The sequence below is a fragment of the Elephantulus edwardii genome, unplaced genomic scaffold, assembly GCF_000299155.1.
Source record: "Elephantulus edwardii isolate Elephantulus edwardi_28Jun2011 unplaced genomic scaffold, EleEdw1.0 scaffold00007, whole genome shotgun sequence".
Lineage (NCBI taxonomy): Eukaryota > Metazoa > Chordata > Mammalia > Macroscelidea > Macroscelididae > Elephantulus > Elephantulus edwardii.
In genome coordinates this window covers 7796395-7814436 of record NW_006399757.1, presented here as the reverse complement: position 1 = coordinate 7814436, position 18042 = coordinate 7796395, and the positions used below count along the sequence as shown (strand labels likewise).

The 18042-nt window shown below is 36.2% G+C and overlaps 1 pseudogene; it reads right to left on the bottom strand.

Moving 5' to 3' along the window:
• Positions 1-10802: 10802 nt before the first annotated feature.
• LOC102846845 lies at positions 10803-16532 on the bottom strand (annotated as a pseudogene).
• Between the last annotated feature and the right edge of the window lie 1510 nt (positions 16533-18042).

The following is an 18042-nucleotide window of genomic DNA, read 5'->3' as shown; positions in this document are numbered from 1 at the left end:
TAAAATGCACTATGACTTCCATGATTTTAAAACTCTTAATTATATCAATTGGTATTCTATCAATTCCTGGGTCCTTATTTTTTGCCAGTGCTTTCATTGCAGCTTGTACTTCTTCCTTCATTTTCATTGGTTCTTGATTATATCTATTAGTTCCTGAAACGGTTTCATCTCAGCCTCTTTTTTTTTTTTAACAATGACTATGTGTATGCCTTCTACCTACTTTTGATGCTTATATTCAAAATTTGTTCTGCTAAGATTAATAACAGACCAGTTACAAGAAGAAGGAAGTCAACTGTTTCCCAAATGTTTGATCTGCTGTAGGACTCCATTATTTCTGCCCTCCACAGTCCCTTCTTCATTCAATTCTCCTGCTCCTCTGTGTCCCTTGGGATCCTTGGTTTGCCAGAAGGTCTTTCAGTACAGTGGGACTTGTATTCCACCTTAATTTTAACTCCTTAATACAATGAATACTTCAGCACAAAATAAACAGTTAATCAATGGCTAAGAAAGGCATTTTGAACAATAAGCTCTGACAACACAATGCTTCTTGCATTGTTCAAGATTGTGCATATAGCATCCTTCAGTATTGTAATTTAATGCTTGGATTTGATTTGCAGTTCTTTCAGCTTGAGGAATAACAAGCAAATTCTTCCTTTTTTATTTTCTAACTCCAGCTCTTAGCACACTGTAAATATTTTGTTTTCTCAAGCTTCTCTTTGAGATTTTCTCTTCATCGCTTTTATTTCAGAATTTCTTCTTCTTTGTGTTGGTCTCTCAACATTCTAGTACAATTTTCAAGATATCTTCTAACATGTCTTTTGGTCTTTTCATTTTTTCTATGTCTTCTTAATGATCCTTTGCTTTCTTCATGGATAATAGCCTTAATGTAATCCCACAGTTTATCAGATTGTTGATTACTAATGTCTAATAATTTTTAAAAAGTTTACCACAATTGATATCCAAAATACACAGATGTATTTCAAGCAAAAATAGTTTATATTATTTATTCTTTCATAAGTTTGTTTTTAAATTCAAGTGAGGTACACTCCAGGTCATATTTTGGTTCTTGTGGCATCTTTGGTTTTTGTTTGTTTTCTTCATCTTCAATTTGAACTTGCTCATGAGTATTTGATAGTCTATTCCACAGTCAAATTTAGACTGCAAAAGTTGATAGGAAAGTTCAATTTCCTCATTGGCTTTAGTCGTTGTTGCCCCTATTTGAATAATAGGTGTGTTAACATACTCTTTTTTTGCAACCCTAGACATGCTCACCATGAGTTTGTGCCAAGAAAATTGGAAGAGAGAGCTACCTGGCCAACAGACAGGATAAGATCCATATTTGTTCCCATTTCCAACAAAGGTGATACAAAAGAACATGGAAATGGCCAAATATTATCATTAATATCACATATAAGAAAACTATTGCTGACTATTTTCCAAAACTAGCTATAATGGTACATTGACAGAGAAATTCCGGAAGTGCAAACTAGTTTTAGAAGAGGCTGTGGCACAAGGCATATCATTGTTGATGTCAGATGAATCTTGGTTAAAAGCACAGGATACCACAATAGGAGGCCTATTTACATTGTACTGACTGTGTAGATCATAGTAAATTGTCATTATTATTATGAAATATAGAAATCCAAGAACAGTTAAATGTACTAAGGTAACACCTATATTTAGACCAAGAAGCTATTTTGTAAATGAAGCAAAAGAACATCAGGAAAGGTCTGCCACAAGTCTGTATTCATATTCAATTTTGATGCTGAACAAATTATTTGAGAAATTGGACTATATCAAAAAGGCTGTGACAATAGTATTAAAGGAAGATTCATCATCAATACGTGAAATGCAGATGACGTAACTGCTTGCTGAAAGTAAAGAGAATTGGAAGTACTTGCTGCAGAATATCAAGACCTATCACCTTCAATATGGATTACCTCTCAACATCAGGAGGACAAAATCTTTACAACTAATTGGACTAATAGGAAGTATTATGATAAATGGAGAAAAGACTAGCATTGTCAACTATTTTATCTTACTTGGACTAACAAACAACACCTTAATACCAGTCAAGAAGTCAAAAACTGTATTGTTGTTGTAGTTGTTGTTATGTGCCGTCGAGTTGCCTTCGACTCATAGTGACCCTATAAACAACAGCTCTAAACTCTGCCCTATCCTGTGCCAATTTCACCATCTATGACACACCTAGCCACAATTCCCAGTCACTGAATCAATCCATCTCATTGAGAGTGTATTACATTAGGAAAATCTGTCAAGAACATCTCCTAAAGTGCTAAAGAGAAACAAATGGCAATTTAAAGACTAAGATGCACCCGATCCAAGCCATGGTCTTTTCAATTATTTACTATGCATCTAACAGTTTGAGGATAGAATGACAGAAGAATTGATGAGACTTGATACCTTTGAGTTATGATGTTGGAGAAGATTACTGAATATCCCATGGACTGCCAAATCATAAATGTATATGTTATGAAGAAGGAGTAACTACAGTGCTCTTAAAGGGAAGAATAATGAAATTTCATCTCACATACTTTGGACATATTGTCTGGAAGCCCATTTATCTTGGATAAAGTTGTCATACTTGGAAAGTGAAAGGGTCAATGAAAGAGAGGAAGGCTCTTGATTAGATGGGTTGATACAGTGAGTCTATCAATGAACTCAAGAATATCAGGGAGGGTAAAAATGTCACAAGATAATGCAAGGTTCAAGTCCATCATTCAGAGAGTCACTACAAATCATGGTAAATTTGATGTCACTTAAACAACAACAACAACACAATATACATATATTCTCCTATGTATATATAAAAATTCTGGGAAGAAGAGGTTTTGAGACTCCAGTCACTACTCACCAAAGTAAGATGCAGGATACTGCCTTTATGGGCTATATTATGTCAGCTGACATTTAATATCCCCAGAAACTGAGGTTCTGAGTCTCTATACATATTCTCTTAAGGAAGTTTGCAATGGCAGTGGTGATCGACCTCCCAGCCTTGCCCCAGGGACTCCAGGGGACACTTTGTACCACGCATGCGCACTTTTGGGACAGACTACCTGTTTGACTGCTGTGGGACAAATCTGGGATCCCCAATTCCCACTGCTCTTCCTAGCTCCCCTAAACTTCTCTCTCACGCGGCTATTGCGGTGGTGTTCAACCTCCCAGCCTTGCTCCAAGAATTGAAAGAATTGGCTAAGAATAAGGCACCAGGAATTGATGGTATACCAACTGACACATTTCAACTAACAAATGCTGCCCCAGATATTCTCACCAAGTTGTGCCAAGAAAGCTGGAGAACAACCACTTGGCCAACTGACTGGAAGAGATCTATATTTGTTCCCATTCCAAAGAAAGGTGATCCCACAGAGTGTGGAAACTATAGAATAATATCGTTGATTTCACATGCAAGTAAGATTTTGCTGAAGATTATAACAAATGACTGGAACAGCACATCAACAGAGAACTACCAGAAGTGCAGGCTGGATTTAGGTGAGGCCGTGGTACTAGGGATATTGTAGCTAATGTTAGATGGATTTTGGCTGAAAGCAAGGAGTACCAGAAGAATGCCTATATTTGTTTCATTGATTATGCAAAGGTATTTGACTGTGTGGATCATAAAAAACTGTGGCTAACTCTGAGAAGAATGGGAATCCCAGAACTCTTGATCATGCTAAGGTGAAACCTATACTTGGACCTAGAGGCAATCATCAGAACACAGCAAGGAAATACTGCCTGGTTCAAAATTGAGAAGGGTGTAAGCCAGGGCTCTATCCTGTCTCCATAGCCTTTCAATCTTTATGCAGAAAGGTTATCTGGGAGAGTGGGCTCTATGAAGAGAAATGGGCATCAAGATTTGAGAAAGAATCATAACCTGCATTATGCAGATGACACAACCCTTCTTGCTGAAACTGAAGAAGACCTGAAGCACTTTCTGTGGAAGGTCAGGAACTGCAGTCTTCAGTATGGATTGAGACTCAATATCAAGAAAACAAAGATTCTCACCACTGGGCTGATTGGCAGCATCGTAATGGATGGTGAAGAGATTGAGATTGTTCACAGTTTTGGTTTGCTTGGATCCACAGTCAACACTGTTGGCACCAGCAGCCAGGAAATTAAAAGATGTATTGTGATTGGGAAAGTCTGCGGTTAGAGAACTCTCTAAAGTGCTAAAGTGCGAAGATGTCAATCTGGAGACCAAGGTGTGCCTGATACATGCCGTGACCTTTGCAATCACTTGCAATGCATCAGCAAGCTGGACAATGACGAGGGATGATAGAAGAACAATTGATGCCTTTGAGCTGTGGTGCTGGAGAAAAGTATTGAATATACCATAAAACAAACAGCTTTGTCCTGGAGAGAGTCAAGCCAGGCTGCTCCTTGGAGGCAAGGATTCGGAAGCTCCATCTGACATGCTTTGGGCATATTGCAAGGAGGGACCAGTCCTTGGAGAGGGATGTCGTGCTTGGGAGGATGGAGGGACAGTGCAGGAGAGGAAGACCCTTGCTGAAATGGATTGATTCAGTGACAGGGGTAATAATGGGGGCAGGTGTGTCAGAGATGGTAAGATTGGCATAGGATAGGGCAGAGTTTAGGGCTGTTGTACATAGGGTCCCTGTGAGTCGCAGGCAACTTGACAGCATATAACAACAACAACAAGGAAGTTTGCATGGATAAGACATTTTCAAATGTTGCCCTGTATAAACCCTACTAGACTATGTTTATGGATATATTTGTAAGACATGTTGAAATACCTTTTCTCATATATATATATATATTTATAGAGAGAGAGAGAGATTTATTAGATATATATATATGTTGTTTGTTGTTATGTGCTGTTGAGTCACTTATGACTCATACTTACCCTATGAACAATAACCTTGAACCCTATCCTGAGTTAATGTCAGTGTCTCTGACATATCTACCCTCCATTACCGTAATTACCACGTCAATCCATCTCATTCAAGGTCTTCCTCTCTTGCATTATCCCTCCACCCTCCCAAGCATGATGTCCTTCTCCAAGGACTGGCTCCTCCCAGCAACAAACCCAAGGTATTTGAAACAGAGCTTCAAAATCCTTTCCTCCAAAGAGCAACACATTTCACTCTCTTCAAGATAGACCTGTTTGATCTCTTGGTAGACATGGTATGTTCAATACTCTTCCCCAGAACCACAACTCAAAGGCATCAGTTCTTCTCTTGTCCTTTGTCATTGTCCAGCTTTATGATGTATGCCAAGTAATTGTGAATATGACTGATACAAGAAAAGATTGAAACTGTTAACACTTTGGGTCTTGCATGGATCCACAATCAACATTTAGTACCAGCAGTCAGGGAGATGTAGTGGGAGATGTATTGCACTGGGAAAGTCTGCAGTCAGGGGCCTCTCAAAATTATTGAATAATAATAATAATAATGTAAGTTTGAGGACTAAAGTGTATCTGATTCAGGTTATAGTCTTTGCTCTCATGTGTTTGAGATCTGGACAGTGAAAAAGGATGACAGAAAAAGAATTGATGCCTTTGAGCTGTGGTCTTGGTGAAGAATACTGAATATTCCATGGATTGACAAAAGAACAAATTAGTATATCTTGGAGAAACTTCAGCCAGAGGCAAACTTTTTTTTGAAGGCAAAGATGATAGTTTCATTTCACATACTTTAGGCACACTGCTAGGATATTTCCTTGGAGAGGTACATCATGCTTGAAAGGCAGAGGGTCAGCAAAGGAGAGGATGACCCTCAACCAGATGGACTGACACAATTACTGCCATAACAGGATCTAGTGTGTGAGGAAGTGTGAAAATGGCACAAAGCAGGACAGGGATCAGATCTGTTGTTCATAGAGGAACACGTTTTTCATACACCAGCTGCTTTTCTGCAGGAGAAAGATGGGCAATCTCCTTCAGTGATACTTACTGCTTCTGAAAACTCTCTGGAGATACAGCTATGAATCCGTCTGACATGATGTTACACAACAACAAAAATATTATGTATTTAAAATTGATATATTTTTATAAATATACATATAATATATTTAAACTTTAAATTAAATAACTTTAATTCAACAGTTAATGAATTAAATTAGCAATTAGCTAATTAACATTAAAGTAACAATAAATTTAAAAAAATAATAAATGAAGAGGATACAGAGAGACTGGAATATTTGTACAGTATTTATAAGAATATAAAATTGTGCAACCATTTTGAAGAATGGCATGACACATCCTTAAGAAAGTAGAAACAAAAAAAAAGGAAAAATACCATATAGTCTACCAAATCTACTACTAGATATATATCCTAGAGAAATAAAATAGGGACACAAATAGTGTGTGTGTGGCGGGGTGTTCAATCACCTTTCCTTTCTTGTTCAGCTTCCATTTGTACAACATACTCAATGTATGTATGCACTTATACCTTCATTACTATTACTGTTACTGCAGGGTTATGTATGCAATGGTATTAACTTAATTGCCTTTAATTCATGTGCACTCTTCTCCGAGTCTCCCTTTGTTTTAAACATTTTGCCCTTTCCTTCCCTTTAGGGTATATTGCCTTTCTCTTCACTCATATTTAATCTGTCTACTTAGTGGTGAAGAATTGCACTGCCAAACTAAAGGTGTATAGTTCAAATCAATCAGGGGATCCACAGGAGAAAGATGGGTGATCAATTCTAATGTGATTTATTGCCTCCTAAAACCCACTGAGCGTCTGCTATAGGTTGATTCCAAATAATGGTACATACACCAACTATGTTGTGTTGTTATGTGCCATTGAGTCACTAGTGATTCATAGACACCGTATCTATGTACAATAGCTCTGAACCCTGCTCTATCCTGAGCCAATCTTGATGTCTCTGACACACCTACCCCCATTAGCCAAGTTGCTGAGTCAACCCACCTCATCCAGGGTCTTCCTTTCTCCCAACCATGACATACCTCTCCAAGTACTGGTCCCTCATGGCAACATGTCCAAAGTATGTCAGACAGAGTTTCAAAATCCTTGCTTCCAAGGAATAGCCTAGCTTCACCCTCTCCTGGACGAACCTGTTTGTTCTCCTCATAGTCCATGGTATATTCAATACTCTCCTCCAACACCACAGCTCAAAGGCATCAATTTTTCTTTTATTCACTTAGTCATTGTTCAGCTCTCTGATGCATAGCAAGTAATTGTGAAGACCATAGCCTGGATCAGGTGAACATTATTCTCTAGAGTGATATCGTTGCTATAACTAGTGATTATTTTTCTTCATTCTCTTCCCATTTCTGGTAACCTTCAAAAAATGATTATTTCTCTAATAAACATTTTCTTAGCTTTTGATAGTGTTGGCCTCTTACAACATTTGTTCTTTTGTGATTGTTGAATTTCATTCAGCTTGATTTTATCTAGTTTCGTTCATGCTGCCTCACATATATTTTTCAAGTTATTCTTTAATGATGCACAGAATTCCATATATATATATAGAAGTACCTCAAATGGCTGTTCACAAACTGTTGATGGGCAATAATCAACCTATTGATGAACACTTAGTTTGTTATCAGTTTTCTTATAAGTAGCATTGTCATGAATATGGATGTGCAAATAATCTGTTTGTTTCCCTGCTTTTATTTCTCTAGGATGTATATCTAGTAGTGAAGTTGCTAGATTATATATTTCTCTTTTTTTGTGTCCAGTTTTCAAGGACATGTCATACCATTCTTCACAGTGGTTGTACCACTTTATATTCTCATCAATAGCATATGAAAGTTACAGTCTCTCCATATCCTCTTCAGCATTTATTGGTATTTTGAAAAAAAGTATTAATTTAATTTTAATTAATTATTAATTTGTTAAGTGTTGAATTAATATTATTTAATTTATAGTTAATTAAGAAATAACTGGTTTTTTAAAAACTTTGTTATTAAGGCTAGGGTGAGAAGTCAGTATTTATAAAGGTCTTTAACATGTAGCAGAAAGAAAAATATCTGATGGAACAGTGATTAAAGCATTTGGCTACTAACCATTGAGCTGGCAAAATGAATAGATCAAACATTCCGTGGCGTGCTGTTGTGTGTTGTCGTGTTGGAACCTACCTTCTAGTGGGTGTTCAAGTGTATAAATCCCATGGGGAGAGATTGCCCATCCTTCTCCCACAGATCAGTTGGTGCATTTGAGTTGCATACCTTTGGGCCAACGGCACAATTTCTTACCACTAGAGCGCCCTAGCATAAATTGCATGGAATAGAGATGTGATAAATCTTCTGTAAAGATTTATTTCACAAACTTGGAAATTTTATAGACTATTTTCATTTTTTTCCTATAGGTTTACAATGAGTAGGAATTGACTTAACCATATGGGTCTGACTGGTTATTTTGCAATGCGCAGGAAGTTCTTTCCAGATGGCATTTAGCTATTGATAACTTCACTGCACTATCATGCTGCCTATTTCTAAACTTATTAATTTCAGCTTGACATTTATTTTATGAGAATTTAATACTTGGAGTTAAGAAAACAGCTTAACAAGGAGAACAGATATGCAAAATTAAAAGATATTTATAAAATCGCTAACACAGTGATGTTTAAGATTCTAGGAATAACTATGAAACTTTAGGGTTATAGTATCATTCCTTACACTTTGAAAAATTAAATTCAAATTAGTTTGGAAATGAACACTTTTATATCCACTGAAAAAAATCTTATTAACAGTAGAAATATATTATATTAACAACAGTAAAAAAAGAAGTAGTGGAATTCTCGAAAGAGATCTACATAGGTAAAATTGAGTCCTTTTCCTTTTATATCTTTGTTAAAGATCTGTATGTAATAAAGAGTAGGTTATTCAAATGCACAAATATGTGGAAAGCAGAGTAATAAAGTCATTCTAAAGTAATTCTAAGTGCTTACATTTTAAATAACAAAATTTTATTCATTTTTAAAGACAGATATGCAAAATAGATTTCAGTATCACAAAAAGAGAGGACAAGGATCTGGAAAGCAAAAAAGAAAATAAATAAACTTATAATTAACTGTAATATCAGACATAATGGAAACTTTTAAAAAAATTTGATGGAAAGAAAACTCTGAGGTAGGGAGATAGTCTAAAATGAGTTTATTATTCCACATTTTGTCTTCATTCTACAGCTAATTTCCTCCAATCAAAATCACCTACACTTGATGATTAGAAGTATGCTACAGAAGCAAGTATGTAAACTGTCGCTTCCTTATCTCCCAGATAATAAGTATGTCTGTGTCACAGACAGGGCCAGGGGAATATAAAATATTCCCTGGAAACCATGTGTCAACTTTCCTTATTGTTCTGGTTTACGTTCTACCAGGACAGAAACAAAAGGAATCATTAGAGACTTACTGTCTCCTGATAAGTGTACAGAGCCTTAAACACAACAGTTCTAGAGTCCACTTTTCAGAGAATATCCTAATGAATTGACCAGCTGCTAATCACAAAGTTGTAGTTTAGCAAGTATTAACTTGTTTAAGTTAACTGGAGGTAAACTTTATGCATCTGACATGGTCAAAATAAGTTTTTTGAAAGCTTCTAAATAAATAACATTAGAACAGGGCTTTCTTTTTTCTTTTTTAGTTAGAGAATAATAGCAAATCTTGAAATGTATTAATGATTGGTATTTGCTTTGAAATAAATTAGGAACAATTTCAAATTAATACATCTCATCATTAAATCAGACTCTGAACTTTAAACTCAAAGAATACAAAGAAAGGAATAATTGCAGAGTTAGCCCAAGAATTGCCAATCTAAAAGATGATCAGACCATATCCTTACCATTAATATGAACAAAAATTATGAGTAATAAGGGCAAAGGGCAAAGTTACAATTCTGTCTGAGAAATTATTTTCCAGATTTTCCAAATATCAGAGACAGTTTGAAAAGGTCAATGCTAATGACATTGACCACTGAAAAATGAACCCACACTCTCTTCTTTAGAATAATAATAATAAATAACTGTGCTTATAGCTTAAAAATTGGAAAATAAATAATACAATTTGCCATAACAGACATTTATAATAAAGAAACATAAGAAAGAAAATGAACTGATATTTCAAAGGCATTCTACAGGAAGAATCTTGATGGTTTCAGGTTAAACAGAGTTGCTTTAGCACAAGTTGTAAGTACCAAGATAATCCAAGTTAAGCAATTTATCATCTTTCCTCTATAAATAGATGAGAGTTCAATTTATAGGTTTTACTATCACATTTTAAAATTAATTAGACAAAAGACATCTTTGTGGGGAAAGTAGAGAGGTCAGAGAATGAGAGGAAGATCTTGGAAAAAAAAATGGGTCAACATAGTGACTGTTAACAGTGGGCCCCAGTATATGAGAGCTCATGAGGATGGTGCAGGATCCGGCAAGGTACTGTTGTGTTGTCCATAGGGTCACTATGGGTTGTAGCTGACTTGACACCTAACAACAAAAACAACAAGGCAGGAAAGCCAGTCATCACTTAATTAATCCTCAACAAAGTACTTTGAAACAGTAGAGTTGTTGGCATTTCAAAGTTATGGGTAAAGAATGATATATTGTTACTAAGAATGCTATGAGTTTCATTTCTAGAGCTTGGTACAGCTACTCCAATTTGAGGGGTTTTGCATCTTTTTTTTTTCTTGCAAAATTCTATTTATTTTTCAGATGCAATAAACAAGAAAACAAAATATACTGAAAACTCACTTTTTGACTGAGAGACACATGTATAGACATTCTCATCATTTATGATTCTTTCCATTCATTTATAAAATAAATACCTGGCCTGTTACAATTGGAGAGCTAATGCTAGTACTAAGCGGGTGTTGTGGTTTTCATAGATTCCTCACACTTGTCTTCACAAGAGCATGAGGTGATGTGTCTATATCTGTAAGGTTTTTTAGTGCCATTCGCACAGTCAAGAACAATTTCTCTGTATTCAAAGTTTTCATCTTGACAACAAAGGCATGAATTTTGCAACTGAAAGATGTCATAATTATACTTGAAAGTTCTCTTGCATTCTCCTACGCATTTTCCCATCTCAATTCTTTTTGTGCAATTATTGAACTTAACAGTTACATTGACAGGTGTAACTCTACAAGCATCATTACATGTATAGCAATATTTTTTTGAATCATAGGTTCTGTCTTTTTCTGCACACCACTTCTGCTTTGGACAGTCTTGCACCACCGCAGTCAGGCCAGTGTCTTTGCAGGAGTAGGAGAGACATGGGTTTTCGGGATCATTAAATGACGTTCCGATCTCATGTTCAGTATTGTTGAATAAACATGTCTTTGGTTCACAGTATCCAACTTCACAGCAGGTGTCATTAGATTTGAATTTTCTGAGGTTCTCTCCTTTTTTGCATGTGGGCAGAGACGGACACTCATTGAGTTTACAGTCTACTTTCTTTGCATCAGTGCAGGTGCATGTGTGGCAATTGGCGGTCCATACATCTCCAGGAGACTTCTCCCAATGGACCTTGGCATACTGGAGCTGGTGGAAGTGTTGTTGGACATCCAGTGGTGGAACTTTCAGGAGCAGTTGTTGTAACAGACTCTTCCTTTGTGGTACCTGTGTTGGAAGTTCCAGGAGTAACTGTTGTGCTAGTGGTTCCTTCTTGGCTACTGGTGGTTCCTGGAGTAGAACCTGATACAATTTCTGGTTTGGTTGTTCCATCTTCTTTTTTGAGAGTTGTGGCTTCAGTTTTGAGTTCTTCAGGTGAAGCTGTAGTCCCAGAATCTGCCTCAGTAGGAACTGTTTGTGTTACACTCCCAGTGGTTTCACTCTTGATTCCTGAAGTTGTTGCCTCAGTTGTCGTGCCAGGTTCAGTGTTAGTTTTAACTCCTGTAGAAGTTGTACCTTTTGTTTCGGAAGTCTCAGGTGCGATGGTTGTTCCAGGAGTCACTCCTGTGGTAACTAATTCAACTCCAGCTTTGGTGGTTCCTTCTTCACTTGAGGGAGTTGTGGCCTCTGTGTTTGAACTTCCAGGTGCAACTGTAGTACCAGAGACTCTCCCAGTGGTGCCTGTTTCAGTTGGAGAGCTTTGTGTCTCAGATGTTCCAGGGGTGGTTCCTGTTCTGGAATTTCCAGGCAAGGTGGTACCCTCAGGAGCTAGCCCAGTTGTACCTGTGGTTCCAGTTTCTGTGGTTCCAGTTCCTGTGGTTCCACTGACTCCAACAGAAGTTGTAGCCTCTGTGTCTGGACTTTCTGGTGCAGGTGTTGAGCCAGTTTTAGTGAGAACTGTTCTTCCTCTCTCTCCAGTGGTGCCTCCTGTGGAAGTGATGGGTTCCGCACTTGAACTTCCAGGTACAATGCTTGTGCTTGAGGTCACACCAGTGGTACCTTTGCTACTTCCAGTGACTTGATTGTCTGATACTCCAGGGGTGGTTCCTGTTTGTACTTTAGACCCAGTGGTGTCACTTCTTGGTGCTGAAGTTGTTGCAACTGTTGTCGATCCAATGTTGTCTTTAGCTCCTGTAGATGTTGTGGCCTCTGTGTTTGAACTTCCAGCTGCAACTGTTGTACCAGAGACTATACCAGTGGTGCCTGTTTCATTTGGAGAGCTTTGCATCTTAGATGTTCCAGTGGTGGCTCCTGTGTCTGGACTCCCTGGTTGAGGTGTAGAGCCCGTTTTAGTGGTAACTAAAAGAGAACCATCTGCATCTGTATATTCTGCAGCATACACTGTGGAGGCTGTGGTTGTTCCAACTGTTGTTCCACTTTCTCCTAGGGCAGTGGTTGCTTCTGTTTTGGGACTTCCAGGGATACCAGTCGTGCCAACGAGTGGTACCCCAGTAGTGCCGGTCTGGGAACTTCCAGGGACTCCCGTTGTTTTTTTTTAATTGTGTCTCTTCTACTAAGTTGTGATCAAATCGTAGTAAGATATTTTTATGATTGTTTCCTCAGTACCTATCTCAGTAACTGGCCTATTGCAGATGCTCAAAAAAGGTTTACTGACTAAACAAATCAGAAGAATTTTGGGTTTTGTAACACAACATTCTCAGCTTCCTAAAAACTTCAATTTCTATAGCAATCATCTATTTTCTGTACATCAGTTTTGTGTTCATTATGGTTTAGAATTTTGTGTTGCTCTCTGAAATTTCCTTTTACACCATTTATCACTTTAGCTATTGTCTCATGTATCTCTTCCTTGTTAAGCCCATTTCCTTTGTTGATTTTGACTCACAATCCCCCTATAAAACAGTATAGAAGTGTCTTACAGGCTTACAAGGCTGTAAATCTTTACGGAAACAGTGTACTTTGTAGTTCTCCATGGATAGGTTAGTAGGTTTGAGTCATTCACTTAAAAATTAACCACTGCACACTAGGTATCCTGGTTACATCAAAACACCTGCATAAATATATTTCAGGTTAATGTAACCACATTGTGCCCTCTTATTTATTCTTCTATTTATTCTAGCAGGATTATCTATCCAAACATTGCAAAGGTATTTTGAATCCAGTCTTTAAGGGATTCCACATTGCAAATCCAGTAGATGTTTTGTTTTCCTTTTTAACCCAATTATCTGATTTTTATGTAGGTAATTATTCATTCTTAGCCTATTCACATTCCACCTACAGAATTCCATCTCTAGTCCTGTTATTGTCTCTTTAAGGGTGGTCCCCCCTTAAAATTACATCATCCACTTTCAAAACTTAATATAAGGGAAGTATTCGAGAATTCACTGTACTTTCTATGTACAGTTTTTCTGTAAACCTGAAACTGAAAACAGTACCTGAAAAATTTAAAGAAATTTTCTTAACAGTTTAAATGTTTGTTATATCAGAACTTAAGAGATGTGATTTTACCTATATCACATTGTTGTTGAAATGAAAAATCATGAAAATGTTTGTAATCTTGTATTTGCCAAGATTGCTTTATTGAAAATGAAGCTACTGAAATTGCACATCTAATTAATTTACAGAAAAGTAGTTCAGAAAATTCTTACTATCTGTCAAGAAATCACATTAATGGTATCATTATTATAGACATAAAATATAGAATAAGCAATTATTGTTTTGTAATGTATAACTTTATGTTGTTACGGATATATCTTTATCAGCTCTATTAAATTTTATATGTAGTAAAGTATTTTAAATAAAAATAAAGTACTATCTATGAACTAATGATTTAAAAATTTGTATCTCCTGTCCAAAATTCTTTCTGAGTTTTATATTTTTTCAGTGATTTAAATGACTTCCCTCTTTGGGTGACCAGTAGACATCGTATGCTAAATACATTTATAGAAATCTCTTTATCCCCTAACTTAATTCATGAACTAGTCTTTCCTGTCTTGGCAAAGCACACCACTATCTATCCAATTACTCAAGCCCAAATCTGCAGAACTCGTTTATCATTCCCCAATATATCCTCATAGAATCCATCAACAAAATGTCAGCTTGGCCTTCAAAATTAATCCAAATCTAGCAACTTCACCACATTGTCATTGCTATCACCCCAATCTATTTCTACATTGATTTACTGCCTTAGTCTCCTAACTTCTGTTGTTTCTATTAATAAGATCTGAAATTGTCTTCCTTTTACTTTGAATCAATAACTCATGACTCTAAGCATGACTTAGTTAATGATAGTGTTAAGTCAACTTTTTTTTTCTATTTGGATTTTCTTTGTTTTTTTTTTAATTTAAATTTGTTATTAATTTCAGTAAAAATTTACAGAGACTTGGGGTTTCCATTCATTCAGTTTTGCACTTTTCCCCGCTCTCAACCCTCCCCCTTAGTACACTTCTTTTGTTGTTTTACAATCCTTTCCCCCAGGTCCACTCCACTATACAGCCTTCTCTATGGACTCCTGTCATGACAAAAATACCTAATAGTTTTTCCTCTTAAACAGCGTTCTCCCTCATCTGTTTCAATGCAGTATCCATTATTGAACCCATCCTTCTCTGTCTCCTCAACTCCTAGGTCAGTCCTGCTTTACAACAGTGGCACCATGCCGTACTTGTCCTTTTGTGACTGAGATACTTCACTCAGCATAATGTCCTCTAGGGTCACCCATTTTGAATAATATTGCATGAGTTCCTTGCTTTTCAATGCAGTGTAGTATTCCATTGTGTGAATATACCACAGCTTCTCTATACATTCGTTTGTTGATGGGCACTTAGGTTGTTTCCAATGCCTTGCTATTGTGAACAAAGCCGTGATAAACATGGGTGTGCACATATCTGCTTGGATGTCAGTTATGGTCTCTTTGGGGTGTATTCCCAGTAGTGGAATTGCTGGTTCAAATGGTATCTCTATTTGCAACGTTTTAAGAAAATGCCACACTGCCTTCCACAGTGGTTGCACCAAGTCAACTACTTTTAAATTTGCTTTGAATAGCCAAGAAAGTAGGTTTAAAGGTCCTTTATTGACTTGCTATGATGAAAGTTAAAGAAATTATTAATGAAGATAAGTTTAATAGTGTTTTCTTGGGCAACATTGAAGGAAGATAAAGGTAATAATGGATGGAGCAACTCTTTCTCATGTTGATCTCCTTAGTGCATAAGACCTACACAAGGAATGATTTATTTGAAACTGTTTTCGACCTTTGTATGAAACATCCTGTTTTAGCAGCAAGAGCTAACAATACTGTAGACCAAATCTCCTGCTGGTGTCAGACCTGCCCCTGCTCTTCAGAGTCTACAGGGCTTTTTAACTTTCCCCAGCCCTTTTCCCTACCATCCACATTTACTTATATCTATAGGTCTCGGGTCACATTGAGTGTAGTTCCTTTAAAGCACACTGACTTGGCTCTTACTACATCAGAAAGATGCTTGAGGTAGAAACATCTTGTTCCTATTACTGAGTAATAGAGTGAGAAGGAAAAAGTACCTTGTTTTCCATTCCAATCACTGTGTCCATATGCATACATTTCCGTTTCAAAAGTCTGGATATCACAAAGTCTTCATTCAATCAACCCCATGTAGGCTACGTTAAAACTCCTACTGAAAACTATAAATTTTCATCAGTGCTCAGACTCAGCCTGGGGCCATTCCAAGACACTGCTGGAAAGTTAAAATTATAAATTTCTATTAGAGTGGACTTTCACTACTTTAATGCATGTTCAGTTTATGAAACCGGGCCAACTGCATGCAACCTTATAGATCTTATATTGCAAGAAATGAAATGCAATTAACATTAATGTTATTAGTTGGCTCAACAACAATGTATTTAGCTGTTACTGTATTTTAGGAGCAGGGCAAGTCATTAATTCCAACTGTAAAAAAGGTAGCTGTTAAAGATGTGATGATGAATTTATCAATTATGTGTAAATATCTGAGAAATATTGTAAATTATATAAAGCTCTTGCAAATATTCTAACACAAATGATCAAAGAAATATTTATTCTTTTATCTATAAATGAGTATGTAAAATGAGAAGTAGTCAAGTTATTTATAATGCAATAAAAAGGAAAAATAGACAAATTATAAATGCAATATTCCTGGGCAATAGAGATATGAAGTGCTACATATGCCTGAGTACAGGATTTGTCAAAATTCTAGTAAGTGTAGTACCTGGTCGAAGTTTCATATGAAACATCGTTATCCCTTACTCTCCTATACTTCCATCGCACTGCCCAGAATATTACACAAGATTTTAAGGAAATAAATGATTATCATTTAGTATTGAGAAGTCAAAGGATTCATGATGCTTCAGAAGTTAAACATTTAGCTACTAAATAAATGGTGGATGGTTTAAATCCACAAGCTGCTCTGCAAGAGAAAGATGGGCAGTCAGCTTCTCTGAAGATTTACACACTGAAAACCCTGAGCAATTCTACTCTGTCCTATAAATCACAGACTCTAAATCAACTCAATGGTCATGAATTCTAAGAATTCATTTGTTAACAAGATCTTTGTTTTCCTATAATTTCTTATGTATTTCTATGTTTCCTTGTCCTTATCCAACAGAAGGTAAATAGGTACATAGATACAAAGGCTGACAAATACTGGAAGTGAATTTACCCAAACACACAATTTTCTGTTTTATGCCTAATGTGTAGATTCTCATACCATCACTGCTTAATAAATACTTAGTAAATAAATATCTGATTTAAGCCTTAAACAACTCAAGTAATCACATTATCGCGCAAGTTTAAACCAGGAATTTAACTCTAAAATGAAGTCTCAAAGCAGTTAGAAGATTTGCCCAAGGTTATACGCCTAAAAGAAAATTTAGTTTCTAGTTGTGTTAAAAAGATAATAAGAGCAAAGGTATTGTGCAAACTTCAAAACGAAAATGTTGGCCTAAAGGTGTCCATGGGAAATAACCACAGCAATTTCTCATATTTATAGTCATCACTCATTTTTCAAACTCACTCTGCAAAAGGTTACCTTTGATTTCTGTCATGTTGAGTTTGTCTGCTGCTTTTGAAATTAAGTGTTGCTTTAATTAAATATCTTTCAAGTAATGGGTAATATGAAAATGTACACAGATCTTAACATTTCGAAGAATGACTAAATTACAATGGCAAACAAAAGAATTATTTTGATATAAAAGTTTACAATTTGAAAGGCAATTTGAAGATGTACAAGAAATTTAATTAAAATATCTCAATTTGGGAGAAGGTTTCTATGTGGTAGAGAGATGTCTTGAGAGTAAGAGGGCAAAAATATTAAACATTTGCCTATTAGCTAAAACGTTGTTTTAACCTATCTAGAGTTCACTTGGAAGAGAGACCTGCAACTTGCTTATGAAAGGCTGTAACTTTCTTATGAAAGTTTACTTTCATAATAACTTTGAAGTTGCTACAGAGCAATTCTAATCTGCACATACGATGTTGCCATGCATAGGAATTGATGCCATAGAAATGAACAACAGAGAGATATCACACATGTAAACAAAATACAAAGCAGAGGAAAATTCATTTATCATAAAGATAGCGGCCCTAGGGCAAAATATAAACTTGGCAATGTCAAGATGATAGATTATTGTTGAGATTAATGAATTATTTTTAAAGTAAATTGTTTATTTTTTATTGGTTTACTTACAAAGTTTGACTGAAGTAAATTTACTTTTTTCACCAATTAAAAGGTCAATAAAGAAAGAA